Source organism: Lagopus muta, chromosome 5 (assembly GCF_023343835.1).
Source record: "Lagopus muta isolate bLagMut1 chromosome 5, bLagMut1 primary, whole genome shotgun sequence".
NCBI classification, from domain to species: domain Eukaryota; kingdom Metazoa; phylum Chordata; class Aves; order Galliformes; family Phasianidae; genus Lagopus; species Lagopus muta.
In genome coordinates this window covers 20,784,876-20,800,412 of record NC_064437.1, presented here as the reverse complement: position 1 = coordinate 20,800,412, position 15,537 = coordinate 20,784,876, and the positions used below count along the sequence as shown (strand labels likewise).

The window sequence follows — 15,537 nt, the reverse complement described above, 5'->3', positions numbered from 1 at the left end:
ATTCCACAAATTCCTGTTCTGCTGTGTGGTGTGGTGCTGTAAGCTGTTGGACCGCAAGGAAATCATTTGGCACTTAGGCTCGAGGGTGTAATAATGACATCTTGAATCCCACATAAAGGAAGAATTATCTAGTACCTAAAGCAACATAAGGGGTAACAAAACTAACGGTCCAAACCTTCTATTCACCAAATTTGTTTCTTTAACTATAGTCAAGATTTCAGTGTGTATATGGAGGAGGATTAAAAGCCACCTACGGAAGCATTTTTAGGTGTTTAGCTCTGTTGTTTCTCCTGCTGTTCCATGGGACTGTTCTTACAGGGCAGTAAAAGCTTAATAAAACTTGAATTCAGTATAAACAATGATCATAGGAAACCTAGCATAAATTCATCACCCGAGAACTGAATTTATAGCTTGCATTGCAGTTCATGCTCCACTGGTACCTGAAGGGCCTAGTTTAAAGGTTGGAATTGCATGTTGATGATACCAGCCTTAGATTTACTCTTTACTTTGTCCTTAAAGATGAATGATAGGACTTACACTCCATCTGCGTTGTTTTTAAAAAATATATAGTAAAGAAAGATTCAGAATAGCTGGGCTAGTGACATTTCCATCTACCTCAATCAGAACTGTCCAGTGTAAACCAAACGCTAATGTTTTTAGCCCTGCTAGCTTAAATAAAAGCAGGAGGATGAAAAAGCTGCATACTTATTCTCTCCAAACTCAGCTTTTGAAATTCACAGTGTTATCAATTCTTTCCTATGTCCTCTCAGCTGTGAGTGATATTCCGGTGTACAGGAATCACCGTGAGTTGCAGGAAATGTGCTTTAGGCTTCAATCCATTTGGGAATCAAGGGACCATTTTTCTGTTTCCAAACTATTTGTGGCCATTACTTCTAATCTTCATAACCTACCTACTCTGAAATTCACGTGTGTGTGTGTGTGTGTGTGCGCATAGTTGTATAAATGAGATCTAGTGAAATAAGGCCTAGATTTCAGATGATGACGTATTATTGCAACATACATTTGTAGTCACTGTCAACAGTATACAGCTTAGCCTGTAGGATAGAAAAAAAGATGATTCTCAAATTCCTAGAAGCACTTTGTTAGAGAAGATAATGTGGGCTTAATAATGCACAGAAAAGGAATTTTTTTTTATGCCTTTTGAGCATGTAGATTTGAATATTAGCTTTGCTCTGTGATCATGTTGTACTACTAAATGTTTGAGAAAGCCTGGAGGCATTTCCTAAATGAGGCTACAACTGTATAGCTTTAGATTAGCCACCTTCTAGTTTCTTCATACTGCACTAATTATAATGGATTTTAGTTGGCTATGTGAGGAAGGGAAGGTATAGAGGTCCGGCTAAGTGGTTGCCTTTCTCCTGTAGTGTGTGGAACAGCTGCATTTTACATGGCCCTTACATAGCTGCAGCAGTCTCTCCAGAACTTTAAAATATAAACTGCATTGAAATGAAGGGTGCTAGGAAAAGTCATTCAACAGCAAAGAAAGTGAGTTAGTTTACTCTACCTGATGTGAGACCCCTTCAGAGCAGAAAGAATACCAAGCATTGCATTGTTTTGTATACTATTGCCATGATAGGTCTGCCCAGCATGTATTTCATCCACACAGCAATCTTCTGATGCTTGTGATCTTCTGTAAAATAGTTTGTTCTCAACTATTACCATCACAAGAAAGTGTGTCCTAAGAACTATTATGCACAGAAATAAGAAACAAGAGTGCGTTTAACAAAGCAGTAGAACTGATGTGACCACTTAAAAATAACAAAAAGGGAGACAAAACACCAACTGTCTCAGGGGGGAAGCCTTTTGTTGGGGTTCAAGCATTAAATAATACTTGGCATGTCTTAAGCAGTATTTTTATAACACACTTTTGTTGGATCACAGTCTTCTCTCTTCTGTGTTTGATCTTAAAGTCCAACTGTGTTAATTGAACAAATTAATGTAATGCATTAAGCTTGTTATATGATTAAAGGTATTACTAGAACTTTGTTGAGAGAATGTTTGGGTTTTTTTCTCATTAAGCTAGAGGTTTTTCCCTCTTGTTTACAGGCATAAACAAGACTGCAACTAACTGGTTGAAAATTTAATCTGTTTTTCCTCCTGTGGGGATCACCTAAGATATCTTGAAGTAACCTTTTTTCAATGGACATTTTTCTGGGAAGGCCTTTTGCGTGAAGAAAAGAAAAAAAGACCCCTTGCTGTCCCAGAATGGTTGATAGCCTGGTGTTTTTGGTGTGCCTCTGGAATGTCCGAGTCCTGTTAGTTTTGGAGAAAGGCCTGGAAACCTGGGTTTTCAATATTCTGTGAAAGTCTTAACTATCAGACTACTATCTATCTGCAAAAAAGAAAAACAACTGCTGCCTAAGACTTTTCCTCCTCTTTCATTTGCCATGAACTCCTTCCCCAAAGGCAAATAAAAATAATGTGGACATACCTCTCTTTATAACACACAATAAAAGCTTGCTGAAACTTCTCTCTCTCTCTCTTTCTCTCTCTGAAATGCAGTAAGACACAGATCCCTTGTTTATGCAGTCTAGTAAAGAAGTAGACTAGAGCAAAGATGTAGCAATTATTCTTTGCAATTAAGTGTCACAACTGTACATGTATGGACAGAAAGATGCTAGTTGTGGCTGGAGCAATGGAAAATTCTTGTATTTAATCCACTGAGCTTTGCACAGAAGCATTTGGCTGTCTGTGCAGCCGTACGTGTACCTGATGTTTTGCTCTATTTCTGTGTAGCGAAAACTAGAATTAATCCTCTCATGTGAGTGCTGCTGAAAAACAAACAAAACAAAACAAAAAAAAACCCCAAAACCGACTCAAACTGGAGGAGAGAATTCTGTTAATAACGCTAAAGTGGCTCTTTATGGAAGAAAAATCAATCTCTGAATCCCTCCCTTCAGTTCATACAAAAACTTGTAAAACCTTGGTTTTATTGTAGCTATTACAGCATCTCTTTTGATGTACAAATTCTAAATGCAGTCAGTAAAATCTTCCAAAAGATTTAGTATGCATACTAAGATATTGATTTTTTTAAAGATGTACTTTGACACACGTCTGATTATTTTTTTAAAGTTTACATCACTGAGGAAAGAGAGGTGACAGTTGGATCATGTTCCCCTGAGATGTACCTCATTTTTAGTAATGTTTTTTTTCTCAGTATTACCAAAATATTTTTGGTGCATTTCTGAATGACTATATTGCAAAAAAGAAACAGATACAGCTGTCCATCCAGGTGGATTTCCATAGTATTTAAAGTTTGGGGCTTTTCTTCTCTTTTCTTCAGTTCCTTTATTTTTAAAAATAGGTTCTGCCTACTTTCCAGAAAAGATGTTTTCCATTTCTAATTGGAGGGAATGAGGAGGTAACACCAAAGAGTATTTGATCTCTTTGAAACATTTCAGTTTTTCTTTAAACACCTCACAGCGCTGAAGCTTTCTCTTGAAAGGCTGCTGTGGCACTCAGATGTTTGTTGGCTGGAGCTGCAAGTGTGATTAGGATACTGTTTAGAAAAATTTAGTGCCCCATCAGTGCAATAGACAATAAAAGTAATGTTCAAGACCTCTTGTATGTGGTTTGAGGCAAACTGCTTTTCTCTTAATGCTTTCAGCTTGCTGACTTGGAGAAAAGGTTGTTTTCCCATTCTTTTCTAGTTGCCTATATGAAATTCTTCATTTCAGGTCCTTGATTTTAGTTTGGCTTGTTTCTATAGTTCTTAGCTTTGATCGTTTAACATGTGCAGTGAACAGCTGCACTACTGAGTTCTGTGAACGTTGAGCCAGTATGAGCTTTATAACTGACTACACGATCTTCAATCCTGAGAGCTTTGATGTAGGGGTAGAAATCATACTTAGTCATGTATGTTTTCAAATGACCTAGACCTAGAAGAGAAACAGTGTTATTTCTGACACTCTCTGTACTGAGCTGTCTGGGATGGTTTTCTTCTGTGGCTCTGAAGCCGATCAGATAAAGTTCGGAGCCATCCAGTAATTGCACGTTCCAAGTTCCTTCTCGTATCTACAGCAGTCCTGTTAATATTGCCTCTTTAAAGTTCTGTTAGTAAATATCACCAGATAAAAGGCTACATACTCTGGTTTTCTGCTCTGTAGAAGACCATTAAATAAACATAGTATTTCTTGCTGGCTAACTTGTGAGGTTAATTTCCCACTGAAGGTTTCGGTAGGCTGTTAATGGCTACAGGTCACTTGTTTCAAATTCCTGATTTTGGGGGAATTTTCTTCATTAGATGACCTCTGGTTTCCTGGTTCTTTTGTGTATGAATTTGCCTTTAAGAAGAGCCAACTCTGTATTTTCAGTATGAATTCAAAACACCTATTTGTCTGAAAATAATTTTAGTGTGCTCTGTTACTGAAATAGCAGTTGTGACACCACTGTATTGTATCTTCACTTGGCTATGTGAACTTTGTGTATTTAAAATTCATAACAGTGGGGTTTTTTTTGTGATAAATTTCAGAAATGCAAAGCTTAGATCAATCTGTGTCTATTTTACAATTAAGTTGGACAGCCCGGTTGCAGTGCCGTTGCTTGCAGGATATGATGCCTTTTCAGCATAGGTTTTAGTTGGGTTAATGTTTTCCTCGCTCTAGAAATGCAATGTTTTCTGTGAGGTGTCTTAGAGCTCTTCCTCATTTCTGCCACCTTTGACATCAGTTGCTGAATCGTGGGTATATACGCAGGAGTTTTTGGTTTTTATGGCATTTGCTAAGTACACTGCCAAGTTTGTCAAATCAATAATGCAATCGGTGTTCTACACTACATCCTTCAGTGACTGGGGCTGAGAAGGAAATAACATCAGTGCTGCTGATCAGGAGTTGCAATGAAGTGTTGTCTGTGGGACAGAATAGCAACAGTAAAGCCAGAACTGCTTAGTCGTCTGCTTTGGTGCAGCACTTCATCTTTTTGTCCCGCCTTATGCAACAAAACCTTGGTGGCAGGCCCCTCCACTGCAGGAGCATTAGAAAAGTAAAGATTTAATCTTCGCTCTTCAGAGTAAACTTTTAGCTCTTTTCCGTGCTACAATAGAACGAAAAGCATCAACTGATGGTAAATGTCAACTAACCGCTAGACTTGAAAAACCAACAGCTGGTTTCTGCTTATGAAGCAGGGAAGCAGTGTGGGAGGAGAGGCAGAGCACCTCCTGCGATACCCACTCTCACAACAGGGAGGGAACGAAAACAAAACGGTACCGAATATGACGTTTAACCTTCAGAATTATTTTGCTGTTCCCTCATTCTTTACTTGAATGGAAATGCTAAATGACACTCTTATTTGTTTTCATGTGAAGACATCAGGAAAAGGCCCCATGCCACCTTTAAAGGTTAAATTTGTTTCATTTCTGATAAGAAACGGGGCATCTAATTTGCTTGTATAAGTTGTCAGTGTGCCTCAAATCCAGTGCAATGCTTCAATTCAGCAAAATGAAGTACATTGTTAGAGAAGTGTTGAGCACTTAAATGCATCAGCTGCAGGTCAGAATCGATGAGTTTACTTTGAGTCCAAACAGACATGGAGGAAATAGATCACAGGATATTCATTCATTAGGTAAAATCTGAGCTCTAAAATAGTATGCAGATTTATGCTAATGTGAATTGAGAGTAATTGCAATTCACAACAACGCTGACCTTAACGCTAAGCAAAATGTTTATTCTAACAGGAGGTCTATAGCCCAACCAGCTATAAGGAAAGATTAAGTTCCCTGGGTTTTATGTTTGGTTTTTTTTTTGTTTGTTTTTTTTTTTAAATATATCTATATATTTGTAAAAATTCACTAAGCCTCCATCACTTTTCAGAGCTGGAAAACAGTATAGATCCACATCGTTCATAGCACAATCAGGTTCAACTGATTTTTAAAAAGAATGAGGGTAACCGAACTAGAAACAGGAAGTAATTTTTCTGATTTTGGACTTCAGAACTTTCTGTGTCTAGACACTGATTTTACTGAGCAGTTGAAGCTGCCCTCTAGGAGTGATAATTACTGTTAAGTACTAGACGAATTCTTTTCGTTTTTGATGAACAACTCATGCACAAATAAATGCACAGAACAACAGTATCTCTTGTTATTTCACCTGTTCTTCCTTTAGAAGTATCCTTTCTTGTTTGCTGACAACTCCCACTATGATGGAGCACATGTCAAAAGACTGAGGAATTATTAACTCCCGAAGACGGGGGTGGGAAATTAGAGCTGTTGAGCAAGGTTGGAAGGATACCAACTGGAGGATATTTGTGAGTGACGAGGATAACAGGAAGGGAGGCAGAAAAAGAAGTGGTCAGCACTTTTGGCTTTTTAAAAGTGGGGTGCATATGACTTGCTGTTATGTTTTTGCAACGTCTTGTTTCCAGACTGTTGGCTTTGTCAGCCACATCTTTAATTTGCTCAGCCTATAACAGCTGCTTCTGCTGCTACCACAGAAAGAAAAATTATAGTTTCCAAGCCTTCATTTCTTCCCTCTTACCTATAATACTCAAGTTCCAGTCTGTCTGACCACTTTACTAGGCTTTTTTAATTAGCAGGTCTTTTCGGGGCGCTTAAGTATGTTTTGCATATATAGAAACACTAAACAGCCTTGGAAACTCCTGATGAGATGAAAAACATCCTGCTGGGAACATAAAATAGCACGTAAAACCTGGAAAAATGATTTCTATAATTGAGATTTTCACATGGCCTACTAGAAGGCATCATTTTAAGTTTAAATACTTGAAATCATTTGATTAATGCAGACTCTGCACTATTTTGTTGATTTCCTTTTGTAAAGGTGTGTCTTGAAATACATAAAATGCCCGTGATGAAAACCAGTGTTCAAATACTTCTGTGAATTTTGTAGCTCAGATGTTATTACTGGATTTACTGACGTGAGATGGGTGGAGTTTCATAATAGTCTCTTCCTTGTACCTAAGACCACTGTGCCGCTTGGCCAATTGATAAGTTGACAAACCATTATGAAGTGCTAGTACACATCATTCTGAAAGGTATAGTCTACCATAAAGTGTAACAGCTCTCACTGCTGCAAGTACCTTAATATGATTGAAGAAAAAAGCTTGTTCTAATCATTTGCTAATTGTACAGCATGACTAAATAATCTCTGGGATGTACCTTGGAGACCCGGTAGTATGCCTCATTGACTTCTGGGGAACTGACACAGAAGGCGGTAGTTAAATTGCCCTCAGCTCACTCCGTTTGCTTGTCTGCAGATCACTGATGATTTGTCTAGAAAACAAAGAAAGGAAAGATTTAGAGTGATAGCTAAGAATAAGCTCAATAGATCAGCTGATAGTTGTTCACATTACCCAAGGAAAAATACCTAGCTCTGCTGTAGAAGTCTGGCAGTGTTATTATACTTATAATTTTGGTTTTTGAGATGAAGTATGTTGTGCTACAAGTTTTTGCTCTGAATGAAAAGAGATTATTCAGAATATTAAACTGAAAAATAATTCTGTGGATCTTATACTTTCAATAAGTTTAATATTACAAATAAGTAGCTCTATGGTATTTTCCTTCATGCTGTTTTTGTGAGATTATTCAGAAAGACCAAAACAAACAGAAAACAATCTGCAGGCTGTTTTTCAGTGCTGTAGGTGTTTATAAGATCCTTCTCTGGAAACTCAAATAATAAACCTGCGTTCATAGCTCTTCTGCCATAATGGAGCTTATGTTTCATTTTCTATTTTAAATAAATAAATCCTACTTAAATACTCAGAAATGCAGGTCTAGGCAATAGTCTGACCTTTTTCGGTGATAAGCATCAAGCCTGATGAAACCTTCAAAAAACTTATTTTTCAATAGCTCTGAATTTTGTTACATTCTTGGCCTGCAATATAATCAGTTTTCCCCTGTCCTTCAAGTGCTGTGAATTGGATGATGGGATTCTCAAAGCCTTCCAGTTCTTGGCATTTGGCATGTTTTGAAAATGCAAAGCATAAGTAACAAATATTCAAGGTTTTGCTACAGCCACTTGCTTATTAAATTGGACTCATGTAAATGAGTCTAGTACCAAGTATTGTGTATTAAATGTAAAAGGAAATATTTTCAAATATATACTTCTCAATGGTCTAAGGATCCCCTTTTTGAAGAGTTTATAGTCTGAAAAATACTGTAATTATACATCATATGCTGAAGACTTGTTTGTTGTATTAAAGCTTTGTGCAGTTTCATAGAAGATGTTCTGAGAATTTCAGATCCATCTTGAATGTAGCTACATCATCTGTATTGAGTTCAGAAACATGCAAAGTTGAAAGGTGTTTGGAGATTTCAAAAATCTCACATTTGTGGAACATGAGAGTGGGGGTGGGAGGGGAAGAAACAACAACAAAAAACCAACCCACAGCACCCCTCAGGGTGTGCTTTAATTCCAGAATGCCCATTATAATAATACATTTTATGCTGGAGATCTACATTGTACAAAAGGCACTAAGCCACAGTCTCCCTTTTCAAACCCTTATGTCACCTATTGCCTGGACACGTAGTCATTAAAATAAACTCAGCTGCAATGACAAGTATAAGACAAAGATGTAAGATTTCATTTCAACTTCCAGTAGCTTTTATAGTTGAAATTATTCTGGAATTTAATCTTATTCAAGTAATCTTTAAAAGCATTCAAATAGAAATAGCTGAGGAAGAAGACCAGCACATTAAATCAAGTGATAATATTTTGCAACTGCTGCAGTGTTTCTAGAATTTGATATAAACTTTTTTTCTCTCAAGATTCTTTTTTAATGTTATACTCAAAAATGTTTACTAGTAGTATTAGAGGAAGTATTTTTGTAACTTTCCAGTCATAAATCTTGTCTTGATTCTAGTTTCATTCTTTATTCTGTGTCTTTCCCCTAGACAGTAACTTCATCAATAATAAGAGGTAGATACAGGCTTTCACATCTCTGCAGTGCATCAACATTAGGATCCCTTTGTACTAGATACTATGCAAACACAAAACACAGTAACCGCCCCTACCCAAACACTTGCAGTAGCTGGTATTTGATGTAGGCACACAGGAAAGGATCAAGGCAGCCTGCTGGGCACTGGTTTCAGTCTGCCAGCTCCTCAACTGATACCAGCCTGGATTTTGCTGGCTTTGCTGGAGGTTTGAGTGGTTTTAATAGATGTTAGGGGTCATGATAGCTGTTCCTAAGCCTCTTCTCTTGAGATAAAGAGGAAAGTACCTGTTTGAGCAGACAGCCATGGAAGTAAATGCTGCTAGACATAAGTGTGGACTTCTTGTTAGGGAAAACTGGATAACAAGGATGAGAAGCAGAAAGGGGTCAGATCTGGTGGAGAATGGAGACCTAAGAAGTGGAGGGCTCAGATGCTGCCCTTGCTGTGGAATTTTGTCTGAGCAGATGAGAGAATTTTGTAGGAACATGGGATGAAGAGGAGATCAGTGATGGCTGGATGGTAAACTGCAAAGAAAGAACAAAAAGCATGCAGATATTGTCTAGCTAGGAAGACTTAAAAATAAATGTCTGGACTTCGCAAATGGAAAAATAGTGGGATCAGTCTAAGTGATGTGAAAGTTTCATTAAAAAAAAGTATAAATTTATGATTCAACATGTAATGTTCGAAGTTTTCTTGTTCACTATTCACCTCAGTTGGAAGAAGGAGAACAGGGCTGTTTTTCAGAATGATCTTTGTGTTTTCTTACTACGCCTGATTTACTTGAAACCAAGTATAATTATCAGCATTCGTAACTTCATTTGATTTGATTAGTTAGTGTGAAGATTATCAGCACTTTCCTTCACAAAGCCTATCAGCAGAGAGCAGTCTACAGGAGTGGACAGAAGGGAATAGCAAGGTCTGTGGGGCAGCACTTGTAATAAGTGACAACTGTGCCACACCTCTATGGCCTGGGTATTAAGCGATCGGAGGAAACACCACTGCCTAAGTCTGGGCTGAAGGAAGGTAAGTGGGGATAAGCAGAGGGCAGAGAGCTGGACTTGCTGCCTGCAGTGCTTTCTGCTGTGCCTTAGATGCAGGAGCAGGACTGGCCGATGGCCCAGGGGCAGCACAGCTGCATAACATATCCGGTAGAGGGGTTGCAGCAGCTGTATTCTGGCTCAATTGCAAACCTGTCAATGAAAGGCATTAATCACATTTTTAGACTTTGCATTATGTAATGGTTTGGTTTTTATTTATATGCATAAATGTTCCTGATGGAATTGAACCTTAGTTCAATTTGGGCACCTCTGATACTGTCTATGTAGAAGAAGCCTCACATAAAAGAAGGGCTGCTTTAAGCAGAGATCTGTAGGAATGCTACATGCTGATGAATGGTAATTATCAGATCTGTGTGCATTCTGTAAACCTTACTAGTAGTGAAGCCTCCATTTTACACCTCCACTTTGTAAATTACCAGTCTGTTGGGACTTCATATTATCTTTAATAGCAGCTGGTACTGGATTGGGACCACACTTGAAATAATTGATCGATTTAATCTTACATGCCTCTACTGTAAACATCCTTTTCATTTTTAAATTAATGAGAAAGTTGAGTAGTTCTTCTTGAAGTTTTCCCACCCTCAGTTGCACTCTTTCCCAACTTCCTGACTCGTTTCAGAGAGAAGTCACGTTCTTTCGTTTTCTCTCTGCTCAGCTTGTCTCTGTTCCCACTGCTGCTATCTCTGCTCACAGAAGCAGTTCCAGCTCAGTGATGAGTGCCAGTCACGATAGCAGAACAAGCCAGAAGTAGTAAACTTATGATTAAAAGCTTGCAAACTTGGAAGTGCTTAGGTGCCAGGGTTTTAAACTCATTGCAACTTTATTAATGACACCCTGGGGGAAGAATCTTTTAATAGTAAACACATCCAAACAGATTTGAGTTAAAAAAGCTGAGTTTACTTTATTTTGGTTGCATGTGTACTACAACTTTATCAAGAGATGATTTAGAGGAACAGCAGCAACATCTTAGCTTGGATCTCGTTAAACTGAAAGTCCTCCACAACTGAAAATGATTTTTCAGCTTTATGGAAGCTTCCTCTCTCCCTCCCCTCATGGCATTCTGCAGTTTAAAAAGAGCTGTGCCTTAAACAGCGTTTGAGCTTACTGAATAAAGAATTCTAATTTTTTTCTCTCTCTTTTTTTTTTTTTTTTTTCTTGGAACACACATTCCTGCACTGTTTTTGGAATGATGCATGTGCCAATGTGTGTCTGTTCGTATTCTTCTCTCTGGTAGTTCTATGTAAAAACCCCTTTACCCAAGAAAATGGAATCTTTGTGTCTTTGTCTCCTCGCTAGCTTTCAGGCATGTTTTGGCAGGAGCTTCAGCTGTCGAGGCACTGGAGAGGAGGGGCCTTGCAGTCATTTGTCAGCTTTTCTTGCATCTGTAATTTTTTGTCCACTCAGCAGTACTGGAGGGGCTTAGAAAAGGGAGACAGCTTGTAGTTGTTGAAAGTTAAACTCTTTAAATAATTGTCAGACCATAATGGTTTGAGGAAGGTGTGCACAGGGGGAGAAACTACAAAAGTTTCAGCTTAATACAGCTGTAGGTTTAAAGGTCTAGAAAATTTTCTTTTTGCCATGTTATGTGCCTTCTCCCTGTGTGTGTGTATGGGCAGTGTTACTGTGCTTCCAGGCTTGTTCACTCAACTGATAAACTGGCTTTTTTTAGTGGTGAAGAAAATGATTTCATGGCTGTTCAAGACTGGGTTCCTTCCGACCAGTGGCTTTTTAAAAATATTTTTTCTCTGACTTTTGTCCTAATCCTCTACTGCTGTATTCCTTCATAGCCCATGTACTTTCATCATCATGTGTAACATAATCAAATAAGAAATTAGTTATTTTTTCTTTTTATTATTGGAAGATAGGCTCCTTCATATCAAATAAAGCATTTTTCACCCTTGGCTTTTTACGGAATATAAATGTTGATCTCTCCTCATTTCAGTAGGCTATTTAAGCTAAGGACTCATACTGTGAGCTGTTAATTAATCAGTGTGACAGATGAAGCAAGTATCCGACTATGAAAGAAAACCTTACTTCAGTGACTAACAATGAGAATGTGAGCCCAAGTGATTTAAAGGATTTTTTTGTGTGAAAGTGCGATAAGGAGTCTTAAGCTGTTAGAGGCAACGTTGTTTTTTCGCTCAGCTTGTGTCTCTGCACGAACATTAAAGGGCTCATCAATATTTTGTCTTGAAAAGTCTAGACAGCAGTTAAAAGAGCCTCTCCTACAGCTTGAAGAGATCCCATTTCCCATAATTAATAACAGGAAGCGAGTAAATAAGGCTTTGCTGACAAATGAAACAGCAATGGCAACATGGATCCAGAAACATTAGCTCCTAGCTGAGAAATGCAGCTGAGGTCTGTTGATATTAGAGGGAAAGATCACTGTGGAAGCCCAAGAGCTTTGCTCAAGCCTAATTCAGTTATGTGATAGCAAATCAAAGGTGCAAAAAGCACGATATGCATTTTCATTAGAGGGTGATTCCTGACCTTTGATTACATCTGTACAATTGTCCAGAAATGCTTCCCTCTGTCATTATTTGCACTCTTTGAAGGAGGTTTTCGTGTTTATTTAAAAGCTACCAGAAGGCATTTCAGACATTTCCGGGAACAAACTGTATATATGTATTTTAGAAAGATAACAAAAGAAAGGAAACTTAAGGAAAAGTTGCTGGTGTTTTTGTTTTATTTTTATTTTTCCTCTTTTAAGGACTGTATTTTCCCTTCTGATACACCTTTTCAGAAAGTAGTTGGAAACCCTTTCCTCTTCCCACTCCCCTTCCAGTTCCTCTCAGTTATGTCACTGAGCTGTTAAGGTCATTTTGGCAGCTGCACATTGCTCTGCCTGCCATACTTATGACTGGCTTTGGTTTTGAGGTTACTTAGTGGAGAAGAGAGGGGAATGTGTTTTCCTAGAGGAGCAGTGATAAGTAAATGGCAATATTAAGGGGCAGTAGAAATGTTTATGCCATGGTTAGGCCAGCCCTTAAGTCTGAGTGTGTTGAATTAAGGGTTAATCGTTCCTCATGTCCACAATGTGATGCAATTGTGTAATACAGTCGGTATGGCATCTTAATGCTGACCTTGAAAAGGGAAGAAAAGGCAATTTATTTCACTGATTTTTTTTTAGACATTCTAGTCAGTAAATTCCTACTTTAGCTATTTAATTTTCAGTTAACTACTAGAATTATTTTTTCTCTCTGTGGTAAGCCCAACAGCTCATATACTAAAAATGACAAGGTAGACCCAAATAACCCTGTTTGTAGTGCTAATGTTTTTCCTTTTCTGTACATTTTATAAGATTAACCAGCCGTTGCTGTACAGGAGCATGGCAATGAATACTAAATAGTCCTTCCATAAGGCATTTTGGAAGGAATTCAGTAAATTCAAAGAAGATATCCCAACGCTGTGTCCTGTAATTTTCTTTATTTTTTCCACTGACTGTAGTTAATACTACAGCAGACTACATCCAAAAAGTAGTTGAAATATTTACATGGCTGCTTCCTTGGCATTGTCAATTTAAAATATTTACTGCAGATACTCTGTTTAGTGACTGATTAAATGAGTTATCTGAGTGTGTATTCCAAATTTTAAGTGTAGATTTTTTCCATTTGACTTTGAAATTATACAATTCCATAGTTTGCAACTGGATTTCTGATATTTTCTAAATGCATTTCCATCCTGTTAAATACCGAGTGCTGAGTTCTGTCATCCTGAATCATGCCTATATCTAGCTAGACTTACAGCTTTTCTTGAGACAGCTCAGGGGATGTGGTACTACTTGACTCAAGTGCTTGGCTTCTTAGTGCAAATAAATGTCTCAAATGACTAATATAATAAGAAAAAAAATCAAAAGGCAGTAGTTGAATTCATTTTCAGAGTATACTGGTGTACTTCAGGTACAGTTATAAACTACTATGTTAAGCTTTTGGGGTTTGTTTCATTCTGGTGGTATTTTTTGTTTTTGTTTTTGTTTGTTTGTTTTCTAGAGCTGTAATATTTAATACAGTTCCAGGTCCTATGGGAATTTTCTTTGTAGACAAGAGAGTTCTTTACAACAAGAAAGGTTAGATTACAAAGAAAAACTTTGAAGAAAATAGTGAAAATTTATATAATTTTTTGACCTTCAAAAATGAGATGTTTACATGCTGCACATAATTGACTTAAGTTTAAAACTTCTATAATTACAGAGAAAATAATATAAAACCTGTTTAGTAAATAACTTGAATGTCTTCAATTGTACATCACAAAGAGCATTTTTACATTGAGCATAATCCTTGTATTCAGCTTTTGATGTGACTTTTGCATGCCGAATGAGGGAACTTTAGCGTGTAGGATGAAGGAGGGAGCTGTAATGTGTAGGATGATTCTTTTAGAATGAAAGGTGATGTAACACTGACTATTCAAATATTTGAATCTTAAGATGATATTACAGTTCAGCAACAGAGCACTGCTGCTTAGTGCACCACTGCTTAGTGCAGACTGATCAAGTGCCTATTTCACAGATATTAACAAATATACTCGACTGTTGGGTAGCCTAAAACATGGTTCCTGGCATAGGCTTGCTTTAAGAGATGATAATATGAAAAAGTATAGTCGTAGCAAGACTGGATGTTGGTAGCAGAATTCTGTTATCTTAAACTCATAGATATGTGGTTTCCAAGTGAAACTCTCCTGAGAACTGGCAGTTTCCATGCTGCTCTATAGACTTCCTGTTTATCTTATATGATGCTGGGAATACCATCAGATGCTATAGTACTTGTTTCCTTAAAGGGTGAAGGCAGTTCTTTTTCTTTTTTTAATACCATATTATCCAAAGCCCATTCTGTTAAAGTAGAAAGTTTTAAAATAGCTGTAAGTGTTCTGATTATACCACAGCTTTTAACAGCTTTTTTTTTTTCTTTGAAGATTCTTCTAAGATTTTAAAATCTTCTAAGATTTTAAAGAACTTTGAGTATATTCTTTGTGTGTGTGATCTGGCCTGATGTGTCCCTTCTCTGGTCTTTTAAAGTATTTTCATGTGTCTTATTTACTGAAGAGTAAGAGAATTTTATTTGACCTGTTGGTAGGGTATTTGATGGTAGGGTCTCTATTTAAAAAGCAAACAAATGAAAAACGCATTAGAATAAAAGTAAAGGAAAATACATTCACACTTAACTTTGAATCTCAGTTTCTAATCACATCCCTGACAGTTTTTAAGCACTTCTATGGTTTATTCTTAAGTACTTCCTATTAGGATGTGAACTGTTTCACAAAATGTTTTAATTCACGGAAAGTGGGTAGCCCCACTTGTTTTAATCAGTAAGGTAATTCTGGCATGCAATTTAAAGATGATATTCTCATTAATCCTCCTTTTAAATAAAATAATGTTTATGTAGATGAGAATGCTGTAGAATTACAATGAAAGTAGATGCATACAGATGGACTAACTTAAAGAATTTTATTTTTATCATCCCTATTGTTGGTCAGTTTTTGGCTCTTCAGAAGCTCTCCAGGCTTCTGAAACCTTTCCCTCTGCCTTACGTCCTAGAAGGGAACAATTAGGAAGGGCAGGAGATCTCACTCTCTATCTTG

The 15,537-nt window shown here is 37.4% G+C and overlaps 2 long non-coding RNA genes across 2 annotated transcripts in view; one reads left to right on the top strand and one right to left on the bottom strand.

Moving 5' to 3' along the window:
• LOC125694207 (uncharacterized) overlaps positions 1 to 2,491 on the top strand; it is a 46,609-nt gene extending 44,118 nt beyond the window's left edge. Inside the window, exon 3 of the long non-coding RNA XR_007377457.1 lies at positions 2,068 to 2,491. This is a non-coding gene — a long non-coding RNA (uncharacterized LOC125694207). The remainder of the gene's footprint in view (positions 1 to 2,067) is intronic.
• Positions 1 to 15,537, bottom strand: part of LOC125694206 (uncharacterized) — a 63,526-nt gene that overhangs the window by 25,882 nt on the left and 22,107 nt on the right. Inside the window, exon 2 of the long non-coding RNA XR_007377456.1 lies at positions 7,130 to 7,243. This is a non-coding gene — a long non-coding RNA (uncharacterized LOC125694206). The remainder of the gene's footprint in view (positions 1 to 7,129; positions 7,244 to 15,537) is intronic.